Source organism: Contarinia nasturtii, unplaced genomic scaffold, assembly GCF_009176525.2.
Source record: "Contarinia nasturtii isolate CC-2019 unplaced genomic scaffold, AAFC_CNas_1.1 Cnas_scaffold_695, whole genome shotgun sequence".
NCBI lineage: Eukaryota > Metazoa > Arthropoda > Insecta > Diptera > Cecidomyiidae > Contarinia > Contarinia nasturtii.
In genome coordinates this window covers 3,363,112-3,369,111 of record NW_022198046.1, presented here as the reverse complement: position 1 = coordinate 3,369,111, position 6,000 = coordinate 3,363,112, and positions in this window count along the sequence as shown.

Genomic DNA, 6,000 nt, shown 5'->3' with positions numbered 1-6,000 from the left:
GCGTTTAAAATTAATTTATGTGAAATTGGAATGAACGACGAAACAAAAAGAAAACAAAAAACGAAACCGAATGAAAAGAGAGCCAAAACATTGAAACAAAAACCATATCACAGAGTGATCGAGAGAGACCGTACTAAACAGACAGAAATTGATATGCAGCCAAAGTGAATGCGAGCCAGTTTGGTGTCTTGAATAAGATATTCGATACACAGTGCGCCAAATGAACGCCGATAAATCGCTGAATCTTCCTCTCTTTTCCATTCTCTACTTTTTTAACGTACTCTTTGAACTGTGAAGCAAAGAACGGGCGCGCGCTCGCGTGAAGAATCGACACTGAAACAAACCGAATGAAGTGAAGACGAAGATGGGAATGAAAGGCGAAAATCACTGAAAAAAGAAGAATTTCCAAAGAAAAACACACTCGGGTGAGATGTGAATTAAAAGATAAAGCCATTTGGTAATATATATGTAGCGCCGTTGTTGGTTTCGTTGTCGTCGCTGCTGCCACATCTCATTCTCTCATCGACACACTCGATGAAGCCACGCATCGATATCAATGTCGAATGTGGTTATTTTCGTAGTGTCGCCTTTTCGAAGTATGTTTTAATATGGCCTTTTGTGCGTATCACTCAGCACTTTGGCATCGAAACTCTTCACGGGCGCATACACATTCCGCCGAAAAACTCAAGGGACCGTATCACATCACGCACAGACATATACACACATCCCAATGCACAAACAACGTTTTTTTTTCTTCCTTTAATCTGTTTAAACGCCACTAAAAATGCACCAGCATCAACAATACAATAAACTAACAAATCTGTTCAAAACAATTTTTTAATGAAAACTGTTTTAAAACATTTAACGCATTTGGATGGAATGTATGTGTGTGTCCATTCGTGTAGCAGCCTGTTTCAATCTGATTATGTGTTGTTATGTTCTGTGAGCTCATCACTGCGGATATCAGTGTTACGTTATCGAATGGCGTGAATATAGAGTGAAACAGTACACTTCGGAATTGGTATTGGAGTCGGTGCGAAAATCAGTATCGATTTTAAGCCATCAAAATTGAGTGTCTTCTTTTGCTTGCTGTGTCGTGCAATGAGCTATTTGTTTGTTGTTCTTCGGGTGTCGATTTGTTTCGATACACTTATGCATTTTAAATTCTCGGCTCGGTAGAATGCGGTTTGGCCGTAATTTAATTTATGAAATCGAATCGACGCGGTGGAAGCGAAAAAGACGACATACACACACAAAACGGAATGAATGTCGTATTTTTGTGTGAAAGAAGTATTTAAATTAAGTGTCATTAATAGTGTTGTCGGTTGTTGCATCTCTCATATCGTTCACCCGACATATACTCACTACACTTTTTTATGAGTTTATCGTCTGGGTTTTTGCCATTTTATTCTTTTCTTTTGAGGAAGTCTTACTGCAAATCGAAGTAAACGAATATGACTTTAAGTATGCTGCAAATTCTTGTTACGAATTTTATGGAATGAAATTCCACTTGCGTATGATACTCGATTGTTCGAAACTTTTGTTGTCGTTGTTTTTCCCCGGTAATTGGATTGAAACTGAAATTTATGCGTTGGATATTGTGTAAAGAGGAATTCAAACGATTATTATATTCGATTATTGTACAAGAAGAAGCTATGCGTTCTATCGATTCGATTATGTTGTGGATTTTTTTGTTTTTCTCTATTAAATCTGGATTTGAGTTTTGCAAAACCCATCGTTGAAAATAATGCAGTGAAAACGCATTAAATGCCCATTCAATGCTCATTTAAAACATGTTTATCGAAATGCATCGTGACAACAAATAACGTTAAGAATCCATGAGCATTGAGCTCTTTAACCACTTCACTAGTTATTAAATGAAAAAATAATGTTCTACATTCGAATTGCGCATAACAAGCGATTAAAAGACGGTGAATATTGTTTATGCCGAGTTTATTTAACCGGGTGCGGTTGCAATTGTCTACTGCAAAAATTCCGTTTGGGTTTATTGTTCATTGTAATAGAAAGAACTGGAAGAGATATCACTGTATCGTATTGATCAATTAAGTGACTGCATGTTAGAAGACAAAAATCTTGAATTATTTCATTCGAACAGATTTACTTTTGTTCAGCATCATTATCATTGTTTCTCTGGGTTATATTATCATTTTCTCCCTCAAATTGCCGGATACATTCAGTTGCGCTGTTCAGGTGTCGAAGTTGGCGGTTGTAGTGATGGTGCGGGAAACGATGGACTCTCTGTCATCGAAAATCATGTTGGTGACTCGAAATGTCGACATGCATGATCTGGGGGCACATATAAACAATGGCGCAAAATATCTTTCACCAGCCGACCCAAAATTGACCTTAAACATAAGTTTATCGCCTTCAGGAGTCAAAAAGCATTCTCGAAGATAACCAACAACATCATCCATTTCTTTAACGATGACTTTTCTACCAATTTTCTAATGTACGTAATATTTTGAAACATTTCATGAATGAATATTTTTTTATCTTAAAATGTATGAGTTATTAGCTAGCTTTGTCGTGTATCTTGAGAAACAGTCTCTGACAAGAACACTAACCTTTATAATTTCTATGAAATTCATGACAAATTCGAATGAGTTCGTCTCCAAAAGCCACCAAATGATCGGGTCCATAGCCATGATTTAAATGGGCATTATATACTTCTTCAGGTATGGCATTTTTACACAAGACACACATTTTAAAATAAAAAAGAACGTTACTAAAGAGCACATCCGATTCTTCTTCTTCATTTTGTCTTTGGATGCGAAATAAAATATTTCAAATATGAAATTTTGTTTCAGCTTGCTGTGATTAAACACTTATTGAAATACTAAGTATACTACGTTCATATAAAAAACATAAATTTTCGAAAAACCTTTTGAACATTATTGTTTTTATGCCGTTAAAAACACCGATAACTTTGATCAAAATAAAGAACATTTTGTGTGCCCAAAGTAATTTTTCTCTATTAAATTAAATGAAAAACATTAAGAATCCATGATCAATGAGCTCTTTAACCATGAGCGTGTGCTCGTATGCGCACCTTCACTCGTTATTAAATGAAAAAAAATAATGTTCTACATTCGAATTGCGCATAACCGACGATTAAAAGACGGTGAATATTGTTTGTGCGGAGTTTATTTCGCCTGGTGCTGTTTCGGATTGTATTGCAAAAAAGCTGTTCATTGAGTGCATTGTTCATTGTAAGAGCGAATGAGCTGATTATGTTTGCCTGTGCTGGATACTTAAACGATTTTCTTTTTGAAATGAATTTCATGTGTTTCTTTCGAATCGGCTTAAAGAGAGGCTGACTGTTCTCAGTGTTCTCTTTCATTCTCAACTCTCGGCAGAGCGGTGTGCATGTGCATGTATAACACACACTTTATACTTATTTGAGCGCATTTATTAGCTATGATATTAAGACTTGAATTGAAAATCGACCATTGTGCATATTGCATATGATTTCTTTAACCATTGTTGTTGTTGCTTTTTATCCCAAAATTGGAGTATAAAGAGAAAGGAGAGAATGATTTTATTTCTTGAATGTGCCCGAGCGCGGCATCAACAGAAGCAACGGAATGTGTTCATTATAATGGTCGATTGGAGTGCACACTGCACACAGTGCGCATTTTATAAAGTACGCGGGAGTCCAATTGTTTGTTACTATTATTATTATTATTAAAAATACCTACTTCAGCTGGCTTGGTGGGTAGAATCAATGACGACGACGACGATGCATTTTATTCTCCATGTTTAATTCGTCTATTGTTTGGCAATATTATGATATGCCACAGCTTCTTGAAAGGAACAAGATCCTCCTTCTCTCTCTTTCATTCATTTCCATTACCATATATTGCATGAAAACATATACAAAAATATAAGCTAATAAATAGAATGAAAACGAGCACCACAAGGGAAAATAATAATAATGTGCATTGCAAATATTTTTGTATGTGGTTTTTTTTCGGTTGCATCTTACCAAACAGTCTGATTTGACTTTTCAAGAAAAAAAAGGAGCAATTGCTTCTGACTGCAAATCGTATGACATATACGTGCATAATCATCGATTCGCAACATTTCAACGTCGACAGTTAACGAATGCACTAACCATCTGATGCACACACGGTATCAGCGCACGAATAAATACACAAAATTATAAATATGTAAACCGGATTTTTTTTCTCTCCTGTCTTTTCAATATAAAAATATTCACAATTTTTATGGAGTTTTCGATGCCTTTCATTGTTTTTTCCACAAAATAAAACTAGAATCGAGCAAACGGCAGCAAAAAACTCAAGAAACAATGTATACGGTGCACATACGCCAGAGTGAGAGAAGAAGAGAAAAGAGCGAAACATTGACGTAAATGGAAATTATTGTATTTGAACTGTGGAATTTTCTTGTATGGAAACGATATTGACCATTGTATTCACGAATATAAATACTATTATATTGGCAAGCGACAGCCAGTGGTTTTTTTTTTGGTTTGCCTTCGTTATTATGATTATTTTTTTTTGTTATTCTTCATTAAATTTATTGAAAGGAAAGTGTATGCAACATCACAGGATAGAATGTGAGAGAGACAGAGAGAGAGATGCAACCTTATTTGGAGAAAATGATGGTTGTTGGTTATGTTGCTCGAGAGTTGCCGGTACTTTTTGTTATATTGTCGTTTGTCGACACAACAAATGTGCGCTTAACGTTGTATGGACTCACTCGACAGAAGAATGGCTCAACAACAATTTCTCAAAAATGTTTATTTTTTCATACATATGCGTAGACATATTTTTTTCTCTCTCTCCTTCCGAATCTTGTGGCTTCTCTTGAAATATACTTAATTTTTATTAATAACATACGATGGGCAAACAATTTTATGGAAATGGACTTTTTGTTTTGGGCAACAGTTCACTGTAAATGCAAAGCGAAAGAAAGACCGAGAGAAAAACATTCGATAATTCTATGAGAGAAGAATACTTGAGTGCTGGCGTAACAAGATTATAGAAATTGATAAATCAGGATCCCGCATGTTCTTCATTGATTTTTCTCAAGAAGAAAAATCGTTCGGGCCGGATATTTTGTTAATCATGAATTCAACGAGACCAAACAAAAAAATGTCCAACCAAAAACTAAGGTCGGGATTTGTGTATTGTTCTGGTTCGAAGGTTGAGCCAAAACAAATAATATATATTTAATGAGGATATGACCTCGTGTACGTGCTTAGTACAACAATCCCAAATGAAAACAATTAAAGTCGTTCGACAGATCTCCTATCAGATCACAATGTTAACGATTATCATGGGATCTTTTCCAACATTTAAATCTCTCGCTCTCTCGCTTCCATACCATTCGTGGGTTGCAATGAACATCTCGTAAGATCTATTGTTTAAATAGTTAGCATTTATGTAAATCCTATTAAGCAAAAATATTGACAGAAAATATTAATTCGATTCCCATGTTGCGACATATAACCATTTGATCATTTTAACCGATAAACACTGTAAGTATATACAATGTAACCAATTCTCCCTAGAAATTTAGCATTTTTGAGACGAAAAAAAAGTCCGAGTCGATTATATACGATGAAACACACAATACAAGTTGCCGGGGGAACGAACAGCAGCAAGAGTTCACATGACGAATGAATTATTGCATTGTATTTATTTGATTATGACATGCATAAAGTTCTGAATGCATTTTTTTTATTTTTCTTTATCAAATATTCAATTCTGGTTGCGTTTTGTTTTTTTTTCTTTTTTCATTTTTACATAAAAGATTCGAAAATTACAATGTCCACAATTCAAGCGTATGCAATATGATATTTGTCTGTCGGTTAAGAGAAATCTGACTTGAAGACAGGCGACAGACACTCTGAAACGCAGATGCAACTGTGATGCACATGCTCCGAAAATCAACAAGCAAAAATGGGAAGCAAATCGTTCGAACCCATGCAAATATAACCGAATATGAAGATGA